The sequence below is a fragment of the Sebastes umbrosus genome, chromosome 24 (assembly GCF_015220745.1).
Source record: "Sebastes umbrosus isolate fSebUmb1 chromosome 24, fSebUmb1.pri, whole genome shotgun sequence".
NCBI lineage: Eukaryota > Metazoa > Chordata > Actinopteri > Perciformes > Sebastidae > Sebastes > Sebastes umbrosus.
The window spans coordinates 15,885,870-15,912,607 of NC_051292.1; positions in this window are offsets into that span (position 1 = coordinate 15,885,870).

Sequence of the window (26,738 nt, forward strand, 5' to 3'; positions counted from 1 at the left end):
AATCAAGACAATAATTGACATACCATTTTTTACATCCCGATACCGATTCCGATACCTGAACTTGCAAGTATCGATCCGATACAAGTGTGATCAAATATATAGTTATTATTATTTTTATTTAACGGCTTGTTGGATTTTCCACTGTGACATGTTGCCAAATGGTTGCCATGTTCCTCGCTCTGACTACCGTTACACTCTCCACTAGCACCGCACTGTTGTTGTTTGCTATCGTCACGTGACTAACTAAGTTCATTTTGTCTGTTTTTCGCCGTCCAGTCTAGACTAGTCACATTTATAAATTTTTTCAACTGAAAAGTTTGACTGCATGTTTGCTAATATTGGTAGCATGCTAGCTGTGTAACATATAGAGTGTATGCATACATCCTTTATCAAAATATTTCACAAAACTCATAATGATTCCGTTGAACTTATCACTTGGGAAAAAAATGTATAAATAGTAAATAATACTACATTCATCAGTTATTAATTCGCTAATTCCCATCAATAAGGTGATTATACACTAAAGAAAACATACCTATTAATATTATATTTTATTTCTGCCAATATATCCCCTTAAATGCTACACACTGTTCCTTTAAGGGATTTTGAGAAATCAAAACATAATTGACCATAAATGTAGAAAAGTATAGTGTGCAAAACAGTGTAAACTTCTACAGTACTTAGAGCACTTCAAGGAAGAAACAACCACCTAAATGAGACGCAATTTTGTAATCTAAAAAGACTGATATATTTGATCCTCAAAAGAACAGCAAAACCTGGCCTTGGATAAAATGACTAGAACTGAATATCCAGTGTCCTTGAGCAAGCCATCAAATCCGATTCAGGGCTGCTACTTTATGACGGTGCTGAAAGAAACAAAAGAAAAGGAGTAATTCCCTTCATGGATGAAAAAAGCATCACATCAGAAGAAGTTAATGTGATGGGCAGGGTAGAACAATATGTCAAAGGATAAAAAAAATCCAATCAAAAGCAAAGCATTGTTGTGAAATGATAACCCATTCATGAAAACGTATCTTCGTATGTCGGAAATTCTGAGGTATTCTGGGTCAAACAACTTCAAATCAAACACTGCTGCTCCTCAATAAGTGAAGTAACAATTGCCAATGCCAAGTCTGACAAAGCAAGTAGCTACACAACCAAGCATACAGCTAACAGGACACCAATGGTAACCACGAGGTAGTGTGTAAGCAATGAATCTAGTAAACCCATCAGAAACCAAAATCACAACCTCAAACTTGTTGTGTAATCATGTTCAAATGCACGACAGCAACTTACAAATCTTAAAGGGACTGTCTTACACGTATAAATCGTTGCAGGTCGGTGTCTCATGTGCGCTCACGTGTGGCTACGCTGTTCAGACTCAGACTCCAACACAAACTATAGTGAAGCACCAAAACCTCTTGGTTGTATCTAGTGAAGCCCGTCTGTTAAACAGTGTTGGCCGCGGTCGGAGGACGGAGGGGAACTGAGAATATCTAGTGAATGTTCAGTGGACGTTTGTGCAGAAATAACTGCTGCAGCTCCTCCAGACCAACAGAGGTTTCCCGTGTCTTGTGAAGTGACGGGGCTCCGCAGAGAGAAACGTTATCGCCTCCGACCAAAACTCCGGCGTCTCCCCTGTTCCCTCCGGCCGCGGTCGGGAGGCTGAGGCAGGAAATGCCAACACTAGGATCAGCATTGATTCATGGAGAGACCTTCGTCTGGTCAGCTAACATTACTGCCAAGCAGCTGAAATATAGAGTGATATTGTGCTTTTAGCTGATGTGTGTCGCCTCACTGTTTTGAGTGATGTTTCTTCCTGTTTATGTAGAGCGAGCACAAGCGCCAGCCCGACGCTGACTTTAGTTGACTTAACGGACACAGGTGTCTCTGTTAACAAGACATTCTGATTCTTACAAACAGTCCCTTTAAACAAGCATTAAACTAATTTGAGAAGTTGCATTAGATCTGAAAGCACAGTGTCATGCTGCAACTTATGATTATTATCATTAATCTCTTGGTTTTATTTCAATCTATTTTGTTTGTTTGATTAATCGCTGAGCAGGCCTGTCACGATAATTACCGACTTATCGTACGTTATGTGGACATGACCTTGATCATTTTTGCTGACCTCGATGTTGCATTTACATGTTTGTCACCAACATTTTAGCCCACATGATCCCAGAATAAACATCAGGGTTTCCCCTACCATTATAAGACTTGCGCAGAAATTGCAAACTTTTATTAACAGAGCCCGAGAGTCCATTTGATTTATTGTTTTGGTTTTAATTAATACATTTTTTTTTTATTTAGAATATTTTTTCACATTCCAATTCCAAAGTTTTGCATATTCTTAAGAATTAAAAGTTAATTTGTCTTTTCTTTAGGGTATACTTGCATTATTATTATTATAATATAATATATATAAGTGGCATAAAATGGTCTTAAAACAACAAAAATATTGTTTATTGCATTCATTTCTGGTCCAATATATTGTCCAACAAATGGAGTTATCGTGACAGGCCTATCACTGAATGAAAATCATCAAAAATCATAATTGTCCAAGGTGAAGTCAAGTCAAATTTATTTGTATAGCCCAATATCACAAATCACAAATTTGCCCCGGGGGGGGGGGGGCTTTACCCTCTGTCCTTTACGCAGCGGATGTGGAAAAAGTGTTCAAATCGCTTGTTTAGTCCGATCAACAGTGCAAAACTTTATGATTATTCATTTGCAAAGTGAGAGAAGAAGCAAATCCTCACAACTGAGTAGCTGGAACCAGACCATGTTTGGCATTTTTTGTTTGATAATTGAGTTAAACAATTGATTATCAAAACTGGATAAATCAATAGACTAACTTTAGCACTCCTTGGTTTGAGAGTCTCTATCACACGTCTGTAGGGACTGAAACCCATTCAGTTGCCAACTCCCTTCTATTTTATATCTCTGCACGTTGTCATTTTGACTGGAAATATTTAGATTGAAATATGTACGTGACTGAAGACAGAACCACGCGGAGCAGGTGCATGTGTTTAGATGCTCTGAGACTCTTAAGCTCAGTGTCTGCGTCGTCCTATAGTTAAGACCCCTAGGGTGGGCCGAGGAATTTCATTTATCAAGACATGGATAGGGCTCATAGAAGAGCCCTCTTCAGAAACACAAACACACACTATAAATAACTAAATGACACACTGGGCATTGTCAGAGAGGAACTGCTTAATAGTAGACAGAAGAGGAGCGAGAGTGGAGTTATAGAAAAAGAAGTGAAAGACCGAGGGGAAGAATCTCAGGCGTCCCGTGCTCGTCTGTCCACACACTAACAGACTACAAATAAGCTTGTGCGGCGTCTTTGAACATGCTGCGGTCAAGGTTCACTGGCAGGTCAGCTGGGGGGGGCTGGGTGTACCGATCATGGAAAATAAAACACGCACAAAGACACTTGTGGACAGCTGTCAATTGGCAGCTAAGCAGGTCTGAGGTGAAACAAAAGGGGCTGAAGGAGAACACCAAAGAGTTTTATTGGGGTTAAAACAAGGTTAAGCTCCCACTATGAGACATGCCAAGAATCTTATGTGTGTTTATAATACGCAAACATCCTCTAGCACCAATTCTTTTTACAGTTACTGCGAACATTATGAGACACCGAGGAATTCTCCAGCTCTGTGCACGAGACGCCGAAGGCTTCAAGTGTAGAAAGAGTAGAAAATAATGGAGCAGTAAATGAGTCATTAAGATCAGAGTGAAAAGTAACAATCAGTTTCAGGATTTTCTTGTTTTTTTGAGGAGTCCGTAAAATGGCAGAAATTAAAAATGTTCGACTTTACTTTACTATTAGATCTCTTTTCTATAACTTTCCAGCAAGTTTGTCACCAAGTCAGACAACAAAAACAAGGATGCACACCGTCTATTGAAATGAAAACACACATTAATCAATTAGACATTGTTTATCCAGAACAATACGCTCCAGGGTTTTTCTACTCAAAGCCTCTTACATTGCCAGGGTATCACACTGTATAACACAGCAGCGCACAGTGCATGGCGCTGCACATCACCATGTAATGCTCTTTTACTGCCCCCTGCCTTTTCTTGCACAAGTCCAGATGAGATTGAGAGGAAAGAGAGCAAAGTGAGACAGGAAAGACAGACAAAGGGCAGAATCTAAGCCTCTGAATGAAGATAATAGAGCCAAACATATGATGATAATGAAATGTTATGAAAATATTTGGAAGATTATATTGCTATGGCTTTGAGAATCACTACAGATTACAATAGGAGGAGTGGAAATGAAAGTGACATTAAATCTTAGACTAGATCAAGTCAAAAAAAGCAGAAATTGTTCATTTTCATTGACTACAGGGTCCCAATCATAATGTACAATCGCAGAAGTGTTTCAGCACAAAGAGAGAAGATAGTTAATGCAACACGGAAGTGACTCTCCTGGGTGAGTCATGTACTCTATTTTGAGCAGTAATGCTTCTATTGTTTTGATTTTATTGTGGTATTTCCTCTATAATCCTTTATAAGGCACTTTGTAACCTTGGTTTTGAAATGTGCCACATAAATCAAATTCACTTACTTACTTATAATTTTAACTAAGTATGAAGGGATTAAATTGTACCCACATCATCTGTTTCCATAAAATCTGGAAATCCAAATCTTGTGTTATGAACATTTTGCTGTGGTTAGTTCAGATTCTTAATTTAGTAAATATTGTTCCCCCACGAGACACACTTATTTGCAATGGTCTTTGGTTGCTCTTATTGGTTTCAATGCTTTAATGTTTGAGTATTTTATAAACTTTTATTTTATAAATGGCTCTTACAAGTTTTATTCTGTTTTAGATTTGTGCACATATTATTATATTACCATGTATTTTTCCATTGCAGCATATTGTTTTTGTTGCTGATATTTGACTTGCTCTTCACTTTAACTTGTACAACACTCCAGTTGTCTTTAAACTGGGCTATAAACTTGACTTGACTAAATAAATGATTCCCATATGTCTCATTGTCATCATCTGGTGATATACGCTTAACCTGTCCAAACAAAACAAACTAGATTAAACATATACTGTATCAACTATTTAGCTGTAAAATGATTGAATTGACTATAGAAAGTAGAAGTGTAGCAGTGTAATCTCTACAGACAGTGTAACCCTAAACTTGACCTTAGTTTATCTTAATCTATCCCTAACCACTGACGCTGTGTAACTTCAAACTTGCCGTTATGATTCCTCCCGTTCATACCAACTATTAAAAGATCCATTCCTAACATGTGTACAAAATCCTGAGTCCAAAGTTTATTTAAAGTTAATATGAGGCTCCAACAATGTGAGTAAATCAAATCAAGTATTTGATGTTTATTTTTAGTTTCAGTATCTCTTTCTGTCCTGACCTACAGTGGAGAGATAGTAACACAAAGAGGGAATTTCATACTAAAAAAAAAGAATCCCCAGCTTGGGAGTGGCATGACTTTTTATACCTTTCTATTAAATATTACATTGTCTTAATATGCAGTGATATGGTGTTCAACAGCACAATGATGTACTGAGCATCCTGATAGGACTAAATGTCAAACATGAAGAGCAGCACCGCATTAAAAGTAAGAACACATGCCACGAATTGCAAAGAATAAGATTATAAATATAATCTGATTTCAAGCATTCACTGACCTGAGGACATAATCTCCCCAAAGACCACTCAGTCTTCCTCTACTAATCCCACTCTTCCTCATCCTCACCCCCTCTTCCCCCTCAATCTTCAGACCACATCTATCGAATCAAAAGATAGAAATACAAGAGTTCACTCTCGCTCATGTCTCCAAATGTCTGACTTGATTTAGAAATGATCTTGAATCTGCTTTAGCTCTTTTTGTTTTTGAAGTACATAGTTCTCTTTCTTGCTCTCAAAAAGTACAATTAGATGAGCCGATAGTTGCTGTGGGTCTTTTAAGTGATGGCCTAGTGCAGGGGTCAGCAACCTGCGGCTCTTTAGCTCCTCTCCAGCGGCTCCCTGTGGATTTTTAAAAAATTTGTGGAAATGAATAACTGTTTTTTTGTTTACATTTTCATTTTTATTTATCATTGTTGTAGGTCTATGGTACGACGGTATGACAGAGTATAAGGGTCATATCGAGGAAAAAAAATAAATCTGAGATTTCGAGAATAAAGAAAGAAAAAAGTTGTAATATTACGTGGAAAATGTCATAATATATATGCATAGTAGTAGTAATTTTACGTGTTATTTTCTTTTTTCTCGTAAAGTTCTGACTTTATTCTCGTAATATTTCGACTTTTTATTTTAAAGTTATGACTTTCTTCTTGTTATATTACGACTTTATTCTCGTAAAGTTATGACTTTATTTTCGTTATACTACGACTTCTTTTCTCATAAAGTTATGACTTTATTCTGGTAATATGACGACTTATTTTCTCGTAAAGTTATGACTTTATTCTCGTTATATTACGACTTTCTTCTCGTAAAGCTGTGACTTTATTCTGGTAATATGATGACTTGTTTTCTCGTAGAGTTTAGACTTTATTCTCGTATTATTATGTCTTATTTTCTTGTAAAGTTGTGACTTTATTCTCGTAATATTATGACTTTTTCTCGTAAAGTTGTGATTTTGTCACAATGTGGCCCCCATATCTCACTGCAAATGTTTTGCGGCTCCAGACAGGTTTGTTTTGGGATTTTTTGCCTAAAATGTCTCTTTTGATAGTAAAGGTTACTGACTCCTGGCCTAGCGTATCAGATGATATACCTGATACAAAAAGAATATGATTATAACCGTGTTTACCATGATGATTATTCAAATAGTGATTGAACTGTTGATGACTAATATAATTGTCTTGTACGAATCAAAGGTTTAAATCTTTCACTATCTGGCTGTGTTTATTATCTACAATCATATCAATATGTTTGATTTTAACAACTGGACTTTTGACTTCCTGACTTTGTAATGGTTATCAACACAAAACTGAACTGTAAACTGTTATTAAATGTCTTTGTTGGTGAGTTATTTGTGTGTTTGAGAATGTAATGCCCGAAAGTGGCAAGTTTATGAACATGTGCAATCGTGCACACATTCACAAAACATATATACTAACCCTGTGCAGACTCTCCAGAGTCTTGAATTCTAATCTCAATTCTAACCGTGCTCCAAGAGATACAACAATGCAGGCAGTCTCTTAACATGACACCGACAAAGACAACATACTATTCAACTATATTAAATGATCAGCTCCATTGTTTCCATTGTGTGTGTGCCGACACCGTGACATCACTCATTGGTTATGGACTATGGTTTTGAAGCCTCAAGTTTGGCCGTCCCCATCTTGGGTTTGGCCGTAGCCATCGGTCGTGTATCGAAGGTAACCCACAAATTGTGAATTCTAATCTTAGATCTGCAAAAAACGTGCAAAAATTCTCACGAGACTCGCTGCCCGATGACCTCTCCTAACCTTAACTATTCAAGATCAATGTCTAACCATAACCATCTCGCAAGAGTTTCCCCAATTTGCTGGTTCCCTTCTAGACACGACCGTCACCATCTTGGTTTTTTGCAACCAGAAGTGACACGAGAGGGTGGAGCTACAACTGACCAAAATGTTGATATTAACTTCCATGAATTGAGAAAACACTGTGAAAGGGTTAAAGACAAAAACACGGACAACTCCCCGACCGGACAACACCATGGTAGCGACCTGTCAATCACAAGGTAGCCCCGCCCTAAAGCATCCCCTGCTTTATGGTCTATCTGACTCTAAATGGAACCATCATTTACTAAATGAACATCATGCTGTATTGAAGAAGACTTGAAACTAGCGATTGAGACCATAAACTCATGTTTACAATGTTTACTGAGGTAATAAATCAAGAGAGAAGTAGGATAATTTTCTCATAGACTTCTATACAACCAGAGGAGTCGCCCCCTGCTGGCTGTTAGAGAAAATGCAAGTTTAAGGCACTTTGAAACATAAATGACATATTTCAATCCTGTTTTCTTCATTGCTTTCCATTTAAGGTGTAGTCGTCATCTCGTTGCACCCTCTTCTTCTGCAATGGTTTAATGGTCCCTGAATAATTAATCAGCGCCGCCAGCTGTTCATCTCAATGATCCGACTGGTGGAAACGTGCATTCATTGGCATTTTTTCTTTTGCAGACTTTCTGCAAATTTGATAATAGTGTGTGCAACATTTGTATGGAAACCTATCCCAATGAGAAAACTAACTAGTGAATACTGCAAATAAAACATAGAGAAGATGACACCGCAAAATTGGAGCTAAAACTAAAACTTGAAGATAAAGTACGCAACCATTGGATGTCGCAAACACACGTATACACAAAGCAGAATGAGCTATTAGAAAGCTCCTCTGCTCTTCAGATGGTTGAAGGAGGAGAGTAATAACACAAACTGACAAACAAGATGGCGCCGAGTGCTTTCCTGATGAGAGCCTAAATTGAGTGGATGCAGGTCCCGGTTAAGCCTGGCTGCGTTTTACCAGGGGAAGGTTTTAAGGGGACACGCCGAGCCGAGCTGATATCTGATTGAATGCAGGACCATCACCCCACCCTACCCTACTCTCTTGTCATTACAACACAGCTTCTCCTTGAGAACTAAATCTACTTATGATTGTTTTTACATTTCTTTCCTTATCATTTTCTTTAATTCAAAATGACAATCTGGACGTCGTAATCCATCATGGATTTAACATTTCCCCATACGCTCCGCCGCCCCTCCCAGAGCCAAATAATCGTGATGATTTAGGACTTGGGACCTGACTCAAGGGGGATAGAAAAGAAAGGCAGATGAAAAGGAAAGAAAAAGAAAGAAAAAAGAGTGAAGAGAGAGAGCCAGAGATGAAGAGACATGAGGGAGAGGAGGGGGTGGGGGGACGGGTTCAAAGAAGTCTCTTATTAATCAAGACAAGGAATAAAATGAGGTTGTAATATTCACAAATGGTGCCCAAGCTGTGTACCCTCCGCCACATCCTCCTCCTCCCCGCCCGTCCTCTTTTGCCTTGATAGTATTAGAAAAATGAAAACGAAATCTTTAGATTAGAAAGATTGGAAAAATTGAATTACGACGGTCACGCGGGGGCCGAGTGGATGAGCGGGAGCCAAATCTTCATCTCGGACGGAGCGGGAGGGGAAGGGGGGTGAAAATGATGAAAAATGAAATAGGGTATATCTGGAGGGGGGGGGGGGGGGGGGGGGGGGCTTGGGGGTGAATGGACGGATGGAGGGAGGAAGGAGAGATAAGAAGGCGAGGTCATCACCTGTGCGCTTTTTCTTTCAATCCCAAATCCAACAATCAGTTTAAGCTTCTCCCACACAGTATGGAGGGGTTGATTTAGCTTTTCTGAAGATAGTGGCGACACTCAACACTTGTTAGCATCATGGTGGGCTTCATCTATCCATAGCTACACATATATATATACTGTATATCCATTCAGTAAACACTAAGCAATCATTTCAGTCATTTTTCAATCAAAAAAATGTGGAAAAAAGACATTCATTCTCTGGTTCCAGCTTCTCAAACGTGAGGATTTGCTACTTTCTTTGTCACATATCACTTTAAAGTGATTATCATTGAGTTTTGGACTTTCAGTCAAACGAAACAAGACATCGGAAGACTTCACCTTGGACTCTGTGGAGTTGTAAAGGACATTTTTTTCACAATATTTTAACATTTCATAGACTTATCGAATGAAAACAATCTACAAAAGTCGACGGGGAAAAAAGTGTAAAAGAGTTTCTTTATTATAGTTCTTAATATAACATTTGTTTTCCATCAGTCAAATATGTTGCATTCATACGGAGTTGAGATGTCAAATCAGAATGAATAAAGAATGCAAGGAGCAATGAAATGAAATCATGGTGTCCCTCAAATGCATTCATTTATATATTGGGATTTTCTTTTGTAACTTTAATTGTCTGGCTTGTTTTGAACAATTTTTTAAAAATAAAAGTATGTATTGTAGTGCATAAAAAAATGAGGCTATGTCATTTTGACCAATGAAGAGAACAACATTCTTATAAAAAAAATGATTATACTTCATATTACTCATTTCAGATGTTTCTAATCAAATCAGAAAGGAGTGAAATGAATAGAAAGGGGAAATGTGTCACCCTCAGCTTTGACCAAATCTCTGCTCTGAAGTGAAAAACCTCCTCAAGGAGAGATTCAGTGAGACAACGCTTAGTATTTTGCAAGTAAAAGGCATGAAGACATCTATTCAAAGTGATTCGTCTGAACAATTCAATTTCAATTCAATAACAAAGATGAGAAGGAACTTATCCTTGACATCACATGTCCTGCTGCTTTAAAGCGACTCCTGTTTTAAGAGCAACAGCATCCTCTAGAGGTTTAACAGAGTGATGCATGAGGGGCTCGGCCAGTGGCGGCTGGTGGAAATGTTTCTAGGTAGGGCTGTGCCACATCCAATCAATTTCAGCCAACATCCCGGTATGATTTAATGCAAAAAAGTGAAGGTATCAAAAACACATTACTACTTTTCAGTTAAATAATTATTATTGTTATTAATTATTAAAATAATAAAAAAATATGTTATTCCAACAGCAGCAGTAAAGAATGCTTAGAAAAACACAACAGAATAACATGTACTCAGTGGTGGAAAGTAACTAAGTGCATTTACTCAAGTACTGTACTTAAGTACAATTTTGAGGTACTTGTACTTTACTTGAGTATTTCCATGTTCTGATACTTTCAACTTCTACTCTATAACATCTCAGAGGGAAATATTGTACTTTTTACTCCACTACATTGATTTAATAATTTCACAGATTCAGATTATTAATACAAAATATAATCAACGAATAAATGATGTATTATTATAGATTAAGCTACCCAGCAGTATATAAAGTCATTAAAATGAGCTCCACCTTTACCAGCTGCAACATTAAAGTGATGAACACATTAATGCATCAATAAGTATAATCCAATAATATACATTATTCTGCATAATGTATACTTTTATGTTTGGTACGTTAAATCTGAAGTAGGTGAGATTGGAGCAAATATGATTAAAAAAATTTTTTTTTATAAAACGGTCGCTATATCCTGACAGTAGAGCGTCCTATGTTTGAAAGCGTTGTGTCCCCTCGTGATGAGAAACACCCCTGTGGACACGTACCATGAAAGCTGATCTGAGGTCTGCTGTCCAGCTGCCGTCTATGAGAGGCAGCTGTCAATCACTCTGAACTCCGACCAAACGGTCAAACTAGGCAGCGCTGATCAAATATGAATCAATATTCTGTTACGTTAATGCCTATTTCTCTCCTCACATGTTTTCAGAATCATCTTGTAGTGCACGGTTTAGCTATAATATGAGAAAGTTTGTGACGCCACCGCCATTGTGAAGGAACACCAAGTTCCGGTCACATGACCGGAGCACAGACAATAGGAATGCTCTCTCTCAATGAAATGACCTGTGATTGGTCAAAGTCACCCGTCACGTGCCAGATGTTCTAAAGCCTGACGTCAGCAGTAACCATGGCAGTAGCTGCTTGGGGCGATAAAATAATCGCCCCTCTCGTATCAGATTTCAGGACGCTGATTGGCTAAATTTAATGTCAATCGTTCAGAGCTTGAATCAGCTATTGGCTAAGCTGCTACATGGACCCGCCTGCTCGGGGCGATTTCTCCATCGCCCCAGAGCTGAACTTCAGACATACTGAGAGGAGGAGGGGAGGCAAATATTGACAATTTGTATAATTTATTATTATTATTATTAGTAATGTTTTTTGTGTGTGTGGGTGTCTGGCTCAGTGGGGCAGCGCCCTGGCACCCTCTATTGACCGGCCGCCACTGTAGATCAGACACCGTTGCATTCAGGAAATGGATGGTCCACTATTGGTAAAAGCTGCATTTACTGTTTAGTTGGGTTTCCACCTGGGACTTTTAGTCCCTTTTCAAGGAACTAAAAGGTTCTGTGAGTTGTCTTTGTTTCCACCGCAGTCAAAAGACCTGTGAAGATTTGGCAAATTAGTCCGCTGATGTATGAAAAAGCAACATGACATGGGACGAGGTTTGCTGGTGGTCACAGCAGTAAACACACATGTAAAAAACATAAATAAACCTTTTTTGTCTCACCGCGACAATATTTGCTGATAAAAGTTGGATGTAATGAATGAAATGAAACTAAGAGCATCTGTCTCCACAGTAACTCATCTGTTGAGGTTTTGATGGGTATTTATTTGTGCTTTAGAACGTAACCATCATGAAACAATGATGGTTTTCTCTCATTCTCTTCTAACGTTACCACTCGCTCTCGCGATCTCTCTCTTTTTCCTATTTTTGAATGAGTCAAGGAGCCGACAGCAGAACCTAACTTTACTCTCAATGTTATCAAACAGAGAGAAATACTCGTCCCCTGGGCGCCTGGGTTAGCTCAGTTGGTAGAGCGGGCGTCCATGTATTAAGGCTTGGTCCTGACCGCGGCGGCCCGGGTTCGAATCCGGCCTGTGGCCCTTTCCGCATCCACTCTCTCTCTCCCCCCTTTCAAGACTCTATCCACTGTCCTGTCATAAAAATGGAAAATGCCCCCAAAAAAATAACTTTAAAAAAAAAAAGAAATGCTTGTCCCCCGTCCTAAAATGGTCCTAAATTGATACTAGAGTACTTCCTTGTTTTATGAATGAAACGGTATGACTGAAGCAGCAACACTGTGTGTGCGTTTTACCAATCAGCATTGGTCATCCCTACAAACTCCACCCCGAAAGTTCTGGTACTTTTTGAAAGTACTATCCACCGACTAGGTCAGGGCTCAGCAACCTTTACTAGCCAAGAGCCATTTTAGATAAAAAATTAAAAAATTAAAAATCTGTCTGGAGCCGCAAAACATTTGAACAATGTGATGAAGGTAACACAGCTTATAGTCTAAGTATAAAGTATATAAGTCTAATGCAGTGAGGGCCAAAGAGCAAATGTACTACGGAGTATTAGGGCCACATTGAGGGAAAAAACATCTGAGATTTACAGAATAAAGTCAGAATATTATGAGAATAAAGTCATAGTTTAACAAGAAAAAAAAGTCGTAATATTACGAGAATAAAGTCATAACTTTACGAGAATAAAGTCATAACTTTACAAGAATAAAGTCATAACTTTACGAGAAAAAAATTAATATTACGAGAATTAAGTCATAACTTTACAAGAAAAAAATTTATAATATTACGAGAATAAAGTCATAACTTTACGAGAAAAAATTCTTAATATTACGAGAATAAAGTCATAACTTTACGAGAATAAAGTCATAACTTTACGAGAAAAAAATTAATAATATTACGAGAATTAAGTCATAACTTTACAAGAAAAAAATGTATAATATTACGAGAATAAAGTCATAACTTTACGAGAAAAAATTCTTAATATTACGAGAATAAAGTCATAACTTTACGAGAAAAAAAGAAAATAACAAATAAAATTACTACTTTATAATGTTATGACTTTATTCTCGTAGTATTATGACTTTATTCTCTAAATCTCAGATTTATTTATTTTCCTCAATGTGGCCCTAATACTCCGTCGTACCGTCGTGCCATAGACCTACAACAATGATAAATAAAAATGACAATGTAAAAAAAAAAACAGTTATTCATTTCCATTTTAAAAACTCCACAGGGAGCCACTGGAGAGGAGCTACAGAGACACATGTGGCTCTGGAGCAGCAGGTTGCTGACCCCTGATCTAGGGTCTTTTTTGGGGGTAAAAAGGCTCTAGCCCCCCAGAACTTAATTTAGACCCTGTTCCCTACAGTCGAAACGCAGTGAGTTCCTCAAAAGGTTTTAATTCCGGGGGAAAGTTCCTGTAGTGGGCTTTTGTCACAATCTAAACATTTGTGTAATTTTGAGGTCTTTGACGATGATGACAGATGAAAATGTTTTCCATAAGATGGCATCATACATCCCATGCAAACTACCTGATAAACGATCTTTAGATGAGGTATTATTGTCCTAATTTATATTAAAGTAACACGTCATCTGTCAGTCTGCTATTTTCTATCCATTTCCCTAGAGCAGGGGTCAGCAACCTGCATCTCTGTAGCTCCTCTCCAGTGGCTCCCTGTGGAGTTTTTAAAATGGAAATGAATAACTGTTTTTTGTTTACATTTTCATTTTTATTTATCATTGTTGTAGGTCTATGGTACGACGGTACGACGGAGTATTAGGGCCACATTGAGGAAAAAAATAAATCTGAGATTTTGAGAATAAAGTTGTAATATGAGAATAAAGTCAGAAGTTTAAGAGAAAAAGTCGTAGCATTATGAGAATAAAGTTATAATATAATAAAGTAGTAATTTTACGTGTTATTTTCTTTTATTCTCGTAATATTACGACTGTTTTCTCGTAAAGTTATGACTTTATTCTCGTAATATTACAACTTTTTTTCTCGTAAAGTTATGACTTTATTCTCTTAATATTACGACTGTTTTCTCGTAAAGTTATGACTTTATTCTCGTAATATTACAACTTTTTTTCTCGTAAAGTTATGACTTTTTTTCTTGTAATATTACGACTTTTTTTCTCGTTAAGTTATGACTTTATTTTTCGGAATACGACGACTTTCTCTTCTCGTAAAGTTATGACTTTTTTCTCGTAATATTATGATTTTATTCTGGAAATCCCCTCGATGTGACCCTAATACTCCGTAGTACATTGTCTCTTTGGCCCTCACTGCATTAGACTTATATACTATATACTTAGACAATTTGCGGCTCAGTGACATTTTTTGACACTGAGCTGTGGTTTTTGAATCATGCAAATATAAACTATGTGTAGAACTATTATTTTCGAAAAGCTTAATCTCCTTCTGCTAGACTGACATTAAAACTGCCGGTCTCTAGCGGTAACGGTAATGTTCCTGACTGTGCACATAGGGACAGAGGAGGACAGACATTAGGGATGTACATTTTAGTCAAATTACCTCCATTTATGTTGATTTCTTTTGGCTGGGTGACGAATCATTTTTTGCAGATTTTCTTATTCGACAAGCTTGGGAGAGAAGGCAGAATATTTGTGTTTAAGGCCAAGCAGTAAAATAACCTGTAATTTTGTAATTTAATGAAATGTTAACCTCTACAACTGCATTTTTGTTGTCTTGTAAGCCCATGAGGCTCTTTGTGTGCATGGCACGGAAATAAAGATGCAATCAATCCATCTCCTCCTACTGTTATATCTAGAGGTATAATGCTGCTGTGTAGGTCCATCTTTTTATTTCTGCTTGTAGTTCCTGGTAGCTTCACCAGGTGTCCTCACAGTCTAATTCATATTTCACTAACAAGAGCAGTTCAGTTGCAGCGTTGGTTGCAATGCCCCCAACTGCATTACTTTAATATGTCATTATGTAACACGATTACTGCGTTACCTTTTGACGCAGTTACCACTAAAATCTGTGGAGAATTAAGATAAACTATTTATTCCAGGTAATCTGTGATCATTTCACAGCATAATCATTCATTCTCTCAATTTACACATCTCACAATCCATCATCTATCTGTTTGCATCATTTGAGGAAACTTGTACAGATAACAGTTTTTGTAATCACATTGCTGCTGCTACATCTGATGACAGAGAAAGAGAGAGAGCGAGAGAGAGAGGATTAAATCTATGTACCACCAGGGGCCCTCAGTGATCTGCAGTGATCCATCTCGGTAGCTGCCAGCCAACAGCTCAGTCCTGTTATTCACAATCAGCTGTGAGCGGATGCAAAAGCTATTTCTGTATTTTGTCACGCAATCCCAGCAGCTATGTTCAGTCAGCGGCTGTCTGGAACGCCGCGGTACCCACTTCCAGGAGGCAGCGTCTGCTAAAACCAGCTGATTGATGCCTTTTGACTCCTGATTGTTGTTGAGTGACAGGTGAAATGAAAGCAAAAAAATAATCTAGTACGGCGTTCAATTAAGCATGACAGCTCCGGCAACACAGTTTCCCATTTCTATCAATGTCCACTGGCTTTTCATTCATTCTCTTCATTCATTCATACCAAAAAATGTTACCATCCTTGGACTTAACATTCAAATTGACATGTGGAAGGAGAAAAAAGGGAAAGTACAACATTAAAGCAGGCAGCAGGAGGTTGGGAGAGTGACAGATTGGAAAACCTCAATCCTCGTTCAAAAAGACAGATTGGCAGGCGGCTGCCGTGTAGCTCGACTGGTTCGACTGATGTTGTCAACATCACCAATCAGAAGTGGTTTCTGTCCCATCGGGGGGACGGCGATACTGAGACCTGCACGCAGGGATTCTGCTGCGAAAAGCTTATGTAATCGACTGTGCGAGGCCTGTAGAGGCCACACGAGCACACACAAGGTGAATGGGTTTGGGATGACGGAAGACAGGGGGGAGGGGGTGTTGGGAGGTGACCACAAACTTTAAAGCTTCTTATTTGTGCATGGATTTGAACCAGCAACCACCTAGACACTGTTGCTCCGACACGGTCTACACTCAAAGGTTTCCTGCTGGCGTCCTGCCTGATTTATTACAGTTTGCTTTGTGATGAGCATTTAAATGATTCCTCCCCTGCAGGGCGTGGAAATGTAAACCCGGATTAATGGGTCATTAGAAATGTACCATTTTTTTATCCTGCAAAATGAATAATGCTTTGCTGCATGCGTGTGTGGGGGACAGACTGAGAGGGAGGCTGAGAGAAAAAGAGATTTGTACAAAAATAAATAAATAAATAAAGCCATGATTCACTTGCAGATACATATACATGATGTATTATTCAGTATATCAACACAGTTGTGATGAGATTTTTAAGAAAGTGACACATTTGAGAAGCTGGAAGCATCATATTTTCTTGGAAAAACAATGAATCAATTATCGAAATAGTTACAGATTTTCTGTCAATCAATTAATCAATTCAACCTAGTAATCTTTCAGCTCTAGTTTGGTATATTTCTGTGTGCATTCCTCTCCTCAACACTAAAACTTGTTGAGTAGAGGCTGGAAACCAGGCATCAGCTTTTGGTTGCCGAACCTGAAAATATGGTTGCCATTTTTAGTCACCTTTAGATACTACGCAGTTATATGACAGCTAAATAATGAAAATCTTGCGGATGGCGGTGTCCCTCATCCTGAATGGGTGTGCCAGCTCTTGCAGCCTCCACCTCATTATGTCTTAGGGTATAATGTTCAGTCCAGCTCAAAGCTGCCGGGATGCTTCGCCTCCCAAGACTTCACAAATTTCCTTTTTGTTTTTTGTTCAGGTTCATCTGGTTCTTTGTCAGTTGAATCAATTTGCACATTCGTTTGTGCTGTTGACGGGTTAGTCAAACTTTTTAGCCTCTAAAAGAGATGCCTGTGCACACGCGAGTAAAAGCACCAATCCAACAAATATTAAAAATGTATTTACTTTGGGGTGCACATTTTGCTGTTCCTATTTCTTATAATGTTAAAAGTGGTTGGCCAAGAATTGGTTGCCAATTGATCAAAATGATTGCCAATGGCAACCTGGCAACCCTTTCTGTCGAGCCTTGCAGTCAATGTGAATGTCTGTATGCCCTGACCTCAATAATAACTTCATCCATATGCATGTCTACATTCTAGTGCTGAAATCATCAATTTTGTATGTTTATGTAACCAAACTGGCTTTGTTCTTGTTTACTTGCTTTACTCAATTTGCTGCTATGACCCAAATTCACCACAGATATCATTCAAGTTTGATGACGATCAAACGGACATACAGTATGATGACATTCACGTTTGACAGCATCAGACTTCACCCTAATATTCTTCTTCTCATTCCAAGCAAATAAGTGCGAACAAAGTTTGTAATTGAATTGTTTTCACACTTGAGGCAGTGTTATGCAACGTATTATGTTGGATGTGATAACTGACTGGTGAGATACAGTGAGTGTCGGATGATGAATGGAGATGCACAGGGCGAGTCGGTACTTTAGCCCACTGGCACCGACATGGACAGGTCATAAATCCAGAAGGTGCTTTGAGTCCACTGAACAGTCATTAATGGCATCACATGGGGCTGCTAAGCTGAATGCTGCTGTCAGTCTACAGTATAGTGGAAATTATAGCTGTGACAAGTAGTCAATTCATCGATTAGTCAGTTGAAAGAGAGTTAATTGTGAATTAATTAATTGTTTCTCTGGTTTCAGCTTCTCAAATGTGAGAATTTGCTGCTTTCCTTTGTTTTATAGGACAGTAAATTGAATATTGGACTGTTGGTCGGACAAAACAAGCAAACTGAAGACATCACTGTGGGCTCGGAGAAATTATAATTAGCATTTTTACCCATTTTTTTAACATATTTTCAGACTAAATTATCAATTTATTGCCACTCATTGTGTACCTCTCTGCTCACTCCTCCCTTTCCACGGCTGCGGTAACGTGAGCCGCTGAATGCACAACCGTGTTCACGGCGTAGTATCTTTCAGGACCTTCGTCTTGCCTACTTTAGGAGCAACGGAAGTCAGACGGCGGCTGGCGGTACCACGGTTTTGCACTCTGCGTCTCACGTTACTGCAGTTTCACAAGCATGTCAGCGAACTACAGTGGCCTTCAGGTAACGTAAAAACGTGAAAAGCTCTCTCTCGAGCCAGTGTTTGGTTTGTTAGTTATGAATATTATATTCCATTTCTGCCGATAAATCCAACTAAATTCTACACACTAGCCCTTTAAGAAATAATAACAATAATCTAGAAAAACTCTGTCTTTATATTTGCACAGAGCTTTCAAGGCTTTTGTTTTGAACAGTAAAACTGAACTGATTGTTTGCACACACAAGATGAAAAGAGGCAACCTGAACAAGCAGTACAAACACAAACAACACCGGTTTAGTTCATATTTGATATGATGAAATGATGACGCAAGTCTTCTTTCTATTTAGGTCTATGGTGTAAAGATAGCAAAGATGTAGGAGTCCAGGTACCAACACAATAAATACACTTTAGGGTGTGTTACAGATAACCTTCCTAACAAACCATTCATCAAAATAGTGAGATGATTTGAATACTGCAAAACTTGCTAGTTTACAGACTGTTACTATTAAAAATCAACCAACAGTATAAACCAAGATACTCTGCCTGCACTGCCCCTTTAAACGGCTGAAACTTGGCATTTAAAACAAAAGATCTTTTCTTCCATTGGCACTAGTGAGCTCACACATACACACACACACACACAAGCACTTTGTATTTTCCTCACGTTTCCCTAGTCAGTAGTGGGTTTTAGAGAGAGTGTGAGAAAGAGACAAAAGCAAAGAGGAGAGAGAGATGGGGGGGTCTAACCAACTGTGGTCTGTGGGAGATTGCATAACGCGATTAGACTGCAGGAATCTAAGAAGTCCTATTGTTCACAACCATGTGAGGGAGAGAGAGAAACGGTTGTTCAAGACCATGTGACACAAGGTCAGAGGTCAAGCACACAGAAATGACAACATGAGGCTGAGAGATGGATGAAGCTACAGTTGGACATCATATTCGCCTCCTCAAAATCAATTCACCGTCCTCGTTTCCTCCTCCAGTCAGAGAATATTGACGGATTGACAAAACATACTTTGCAGTAAAGTTATGACTGGAGTCAAACCATTTTTATACTGCATTACTTATCAAAACATCTACTTGGGATAATCATAATTCTAAAAGGCACCCCTGCTGTTAAAGTTAACCCATACCAGGTTCTAAAGAGTACTCTAGACCATGGTTCCCAAAGACCAACAGGGGGTCCGCGAGGATTTGTCTGCTCTGAGGTTGTCAAATTTAGATTTGCACATGCATAGCTAAAATCATAAGCGTTGTAACGTCAAAATGTATACATTTCCAAAGTTCATGAATTGTTTTTATCTAACGAAATATTCTGCTTCAATGGATATTTGTTGCCGTTTAGCCTTTCAAAAACAACATTTTCACTGCAGTTAAAAAACTGTTTGCACACACGCTGAGCAAGTTATGTTTATTAAAGAAAGTTGCTTTATTAAAACAAGTCGAACTCATGTGATACACTGAATCACTTTATTCAATTTGAGGATTTTGTTCAAGGATTTGTAATTTTTTTTTAGGGTTATGTCAGAAAATATGGGGAGGGAGATACAAGTAGGGGGGCTTCAAGGAAAATAGTTTGGGAACTGCTGCTCTAGATCCTACTGTGTGTTTTAGCCTCTAGTCTGCCTTTTCTCCAAGTTGAGAAACAAAACTACAAAGAATATTAAAGAAAAAGATGAAGAAACTAAATAAAAAGACTACCGTGCTATCGCTAATTTCCCCATGGGGTGGGGTGTAATGGTTTCTTTTAAGGACTCAGGTGTGTGTGTGTGTGTGTGTGTGTGTGTGTGTGTGTGTGTGTGTTAGTAGCCTTGGGTTAAGGGCAGCAGGATCAGACCTCCTCTGTCTATTAATAATTAAACTTTAATGGTCAATATAGCCTGAGAGGCTGAGAGCTGTGCTGGATACAGGAGGCGCTTTGCAGAGAGAGAAAGATGAAAGTGGGCCAGTGAGAGAGAAAGGGACAATGAGGGGGATGTAACAAGCAGCAATGAAGATAAATGAAATAAAAGACAATCGATAACAAAAAGCATCTAGGCCAGAAGGACTTCCATGTACTTCACAAACACCCAAAACCTCCTTTACAACACTGCAGTCAAATTGCTGACTTCTGGTGGCTTCTATATGAAACCCAAGTGATGATCAAATAAAAAAACTCTACACGGACTCAGAATCCAGTCTCGTTTTGGATGGTAAATATTTGCTTTCCAGCTCAACAATGTGCAAATTACTCTCAGTGAAAGCTGTAACAATAAACTGTAATGATGCAGACGACGCCAGAGACAAAGACACCGATAATGTCGGTCACAAATAACAGTGAGCTGTTCAGTGACATTATTGTGTGTAAAAAACTAAAAGGGTAAAATGGCTTGACATCTAAAGAATTCAAACAATGACGAAAGAGAAGTATCTTTGACAATATGTCTCCCTACAAATGTCACCCAATACTTGAGCCATTTTGTAGAAAGGGCAGCTCCTAAAATAACATTTTACAGAAGAGACAAAAGGGGGATTGTGACTTATCAAAAACTATCAGAATCTGCTGTTTTTTTCTCATGTGATAAGCTGTGGAAGCGTGGGTGATTGGGTCCAAGAACAAAAACAAAAAATAAGTCAAATGATGAGTGAGGTGATGCCAGCTCACTTGACTATAATGTGAAGGAAGGCACTTATCCAATTATTTCCCCCAGAGATTTTCTAAAGACCTCAATGGGCTTACCAAAATGTGGTCTGGCAGCACATGACCAAATCAGATGTGGCAAAATATTGAAATAAGGTCCAAAGTCAAATCCCAAGTAAAAATGCACAACAGAAGACCAAAAATCTGTCACTTTCTTTCCTGACAAAATTTCTTTTGTAAAGATGTTGACAGGAAAACAGAACAGACACATGAACTGACTCTTAGGAGACATAGTGGAACTAAGAACAAAGATTTGATTAGCGGGAGATCTTTGGTAGATAAAACATGATAAATTGCCCTCTAGGGTGTTCTTCAAGTGGAGAAAACATGATAAAGTGTCCTCTAGGAGGCCCTTCCATTGGACAAAACATGATAAAGTGCCCTCCAGGGTGCCCTTCTAGCAAAGAAAACATGAGAAAATGACATCTAGGGTACCCTTCCAGTGGAGAAAACATGATAAAGTGCCCTCTAGGCTGCCCTTCCAGTGGAGAAAACATGATAAAGTGGCCTCTATTGTGCGCTTCCAGTGGAGAAAACATGATAAAGTGGCCTCTAGGGTGCTCATCCAGTGGAGAAAACATGATAAAGTGCACTCAAGGGTGCCCTTCCAGTGGAGAAAACATGATAAAGTGCCCTCTACGATGCCCTTCCAGTGGAGAAAAGGAGATGAAGCACACTAATGAGTGCCCCTAAATGGAGAAAACATGATGCAGTGCTATACAGGCTGCCCTACATGTTAGAAAACTTTCTGTGCGCTGGTGCCCTTTTATTTTTTCCACCCCTGCCCCTCAGACAGCCTGAGTCTACCACTGATCCATCATACTAATTATATATTCAAAATATTCAACTCCGCATCTTATGAGTGGACCACCTGTCCCATCATGCCGCTGGGCAAGTTAGAAGAATATTTAGGTGGTATGGAAAAGCAGCTTACAGAAATAAAGAACTGCGATAGCAACTGTAAATATTGAAATCTTTTTTGTTCCGTCATTGATTCATCTCAGACCACAAATCCTACTAGTTCTATCTAGGTGCTTGGCTTCCATTATTGTTTCTACCGCAGTCTTTTTCTTTCTTGTTTCTTGTGATGCAGCAGCAAAAGTACACACTAGATATAACTGATGCATAATCACCAATAATAATATGTATGTAGGTAATTCATTTGCATTTTATTTGTTCTGTTTTAGCACTACAAAGCCTAGAAGGTCTGCTTCCAATTCAACTAAATCAGGTTTTGTTTCACGGAACTTAATGTTGGTCAAGATTCACAGCATTTTCTCTGCGTCTCAGTGGTAGCTGCTCTGTGTTTTACTGCAGCTATAAAGCCAGACGGGGCGAGGCAGGGCTCTAATTTATGATTTCATCAATCTGCTCCAGCTAGAACAGCCTGAAAGACAGAGACATCGCTGGCAGCAAAGCAGCATTATCTTCTAAATATCTTTGCTTTCACAGCCTCACAAATCTCCTTGTTACAGAAAAGACAACAGGAAGGAGGAGAGAAGTAGGGGATGAAGCTGAGAGACGACGGCAGCCATGTAATGGCCCCTTAGAGAGAAAGTTATGTGCGTTTCCCTGCAGAGATGAAAGTGGTTGTTTGAGACTGGTAGGTACAAGTTTGAGTGTGACTTCTGAATAATTCATGCTATCCAATAAAAGCACTAACTGCAGGTCTTTCTTTGTTGCATTCAGACTTATGAAGCTCTCTAAAGACAAAAATGAGTCACATGGGGGACATAAATGGTCAATTCTACATTGACATGTATGTGTTAAAGGCCTGAGGATCGTGTTATAATGTGTTGTAACGACATGAATACAAAACACTGCAGAGCTGCTGCAGAGTTCAAATCTGGATGAAGAAATACACACCAGCCCCTGCGATGACTGTAAATCAGATTCTAACCTTGAAAACAGAACTACTTTGTGAGAGAATCTTCTAACTTTAGTGGCTGCCAGTCATGTTCTTCACATTCATGCCAGAGAACCTTTACTGAGAGCGAGTGTTGGCTTATTTTTCTATCTTGTCTTGGAAGGAAACTCTTCCATTTACAGCAGGACATTAGCCATCGGTAAATGGATTACATTTAGAAGGCAACTTCCCCGACCAGACAGCTGGACAGCTCTGTTAGGCTTCCCGATGCACCATAACACACCCACCCACACACACACACTGCAGCAACAGAGTAATCGACAGTCTGGGACCTTTCCTGCTGATGATGGACTTTTTCTTCTTTTTCTAATCAACCACTCCGCTCCTTCATCGCTCTGTCGTTACTCCTCCTCCTCCCCACTGCTGTCAGTAATGGTCCAACCTCAGCGACACACCCACACATACACCCCCCCCCACACACACTTCACAAATACTCCACTGTCCATACTGCAGCCTCTCTCTTTTACTGCCTTCTACTTGTTTTCTCTTAACTTAAAACACAGTTGATAGTAATCTAATAATTCAGGGTTTTGCTCAGGATCATGGTTAGTAGATGTGGTGACCCTCCAGTAGGTCAATACACACTTTAAACCAACTTTAACTCGATGCAGACTATTGGGTAAAACGTGTCCAACTGTTGATTATCAAACCAACTTCAGCCTGGCATCTTTCCTTATTATGCTGTGTCCCAATTTGCGTACTTCCATATTTACACTTACTATTTTGAGTGCATAAGTTGTGTTCAGACTGAGAAGTGTGGTAAAAAAGCAGTGCGCTCTAAGTACCCGGATGTTGTACTCAAAACGGGCAAAACGTCGTCAGTGGAACGCTGGACACTTCTCACCCTCAACGGTCGCCATCTTTGCTACGTAGCGGGATTAATTGAATATTAATCACAATCATGATTTTGGCTTCCCGCAGTTAAATGAACATGATCGACTGCGATATTGACGTTTAAAACTTGTGCTCTGCTCATAGAAAACGGCTGCAAAAACGAAATAAAATTAATCCATCCATGACTGTTGCGGCTGCTGTCCAGTAAGAGGAGGAATATACTGTATATTATACTCGTTTTGCCCCGTAATGCACCGAATTCAGGTGAAGAAGAATCTAAAAGTTTTAGCCTTATTTTGATGCAAAGATTGCAGGAATGTAGCACAACATGGAAGTGAAAACATCGGTCTGTTTATTTAAAGGTGAAAGTGCAATAAAAAGATATTTCGTCCTTCAATGAATAATGGTGATAAATAATCGGGATTAACAGTTTGTCCATAATCTTGCAGCCGCACTAACCTATTTCAAACTTGTGGAAAATGGCGGGTGAGGAAGCTGCAGAGGTTGCGATTTGAAACGGCGAACTATACAAATTTAAGTTATATAAGTGTTTTTTTTCACTAAGTACCACTACACTGTAGTCAGATAAAGGCTATTATTGGGTTAATTTAACCGTTGAGTTGAATTACTGCCAATACGTCGTGATGATATGCGATTTGAGACGACACTACCTGTTGAAATTCACGCACCTACGCAAGTAAGTACATAGTGTGCACAGCGTACTACACGGAGGTGTACTAACAAAAGTATCAGAATTGAGGCACAGCTTTAGTCTGACCTGATTTGTCTCCACTTTTCCCAACTTGAAACACATGAAGTTTTCTTTTCCCAAACATAGCGACGTGCTGCTCTCATTCATTACTGCAAAGCAAACATACGATGTGCTCAATCACCTGCTGAGCTGAATCCTGACAGATCAGATGCATCTCATCTCGTTATGTGTCACTTCAGGACTGATTAAACAATTGTCTCGCTCAGTAGAGACTTGGCCCTCGCTGTGTGAGGTCTGCTTGTTTTCCCTGAAGCTTAATAACCTCATATACTTCATAAAATGTCATAATATTCTTTAGACTATAATTGGTATTTATCACGTGTGGCCTGTTTCTCTAAAAACCTCTTCGTCAAATCACTGGAAAGTCAATGTGATCTAAATCCTGGAGAGTCTGCTACGAAAGTTCACAGGTTCCTAGTGCAGGGCTCAACTATAGGGATTGCCTGCTTGCCTGGGGAAAGTAAAATGCCACATGGGCTAGTACATCTAGCAACTCACTTGCACGATCAAGTAACCGGTAAAAAAGAATGTTGTTTTTCCTGAGCTGATGATGGTAGTAGCTAAGAAGTGAGCCATCTTGCTTCCTTTTCATCTCTGCTGAGAGTTGCCAGTACCGAAACCCATGTCTTTGTTGTTATTTATTGCACGGCTTTGTTGGAATACTCGATTCTGATGGTCAATCATGGCGTTCTACGGTCTTTTATTTCTTTTTAAAGCAGACCGTTGCTATGTACACACGTAGGCAAAATTGTTGGTACCCTTCCGTTAAAGAAAGAAAAACCCACAATGGTCACTGAAATAACTTGAAACTGACAAAAGTAATAATAAATAAAAATTTACTGAAAATGAACTAATGAAAGTCAGACATTGTTTTTGAATTGTGGTTCAACAGAATCATTTTAAAAAACAAACTAATGAAACTGGCCTGGACAAAAATGATGGTACCCCTAGAAAAGATGTAAAATAATGTGACCATAGGGACATGTTAAACTAAGGTGTGTCCTGTAAATAGCATCACAGGTGTCTTCAAACTTGTAATCAGTCAGTCTGCCTATTTAAAGGGTGAAAAGTAGTCACTGTGCTGTTTGGTATCATGGTGTGTACCACACTGAACATGGACCACAGAAAGCTAAGGAGAGAGTTGTCTCAGGAGATTAGAAAGAACATTATAGACCTTCATGTTAAAGGTAAAGGCTATAAGACCATCTCCAAGCAGCTTGATGTTCCTGTGACTACAGCTGCACATATTATTCAGAAGTTTAAGGTCCATGGGACTGTAGTCAACCTCCCTGGACGTGGCCGCAAGAGGAAAATTGATGACAAATTGAAGAGACGGATAATACAAAAGGTAAGCAAAGAGCCCAGAACAACTTCCAAAGAGATTAGAGGTGAACTCCAAGGTCAAGGTACATCAGTGTCAGATCGCACCATCCGTCGCTGTTTGAGCCAAAGTGGACTTAATGGAAGACAACCCAGGAGGACACCAAATCATAAAAAAGCGAGACTGGAATTTGCCAAAATGCATATTGACAAGCCACAAAGCTTCTGGGAGAATGTCCTTTGGACAGATGAGACAAAACTGGAGCTTTTTGGCAAGTCACATCAGCTCTATGTTCACAGACGAAGAGATGAAGCATCCAAAGAAAAGAACACTGTACCTAATGTGAAACATGGAGGAGGCTCGGTTATGTTCTGGGGCTGCTTTGCTGCATCTGGCACAGGGTGTCTTGAATCTGTGCAGGGTACAATGAAATCTCAAGACTATCAAGGCATTCTGGAGCGAAATGTGCTGCCCAGTGTCAGAAAGCTTGGTCTCAGTTGCAGGTCATGGGTCCTCCAAAAGGATAATGACCCAAAACACATCTAAAAACACCCAAGAATGGCTAAGAACCAAACATTGGACTATTCTGAAGTGGCCTTCTATGAGCCCTGATCTAAATCCTATGACATCTGTGGAAGGACATCACCTTAACGTGGTGGAGAGGTTTGTGTGTCCCTATG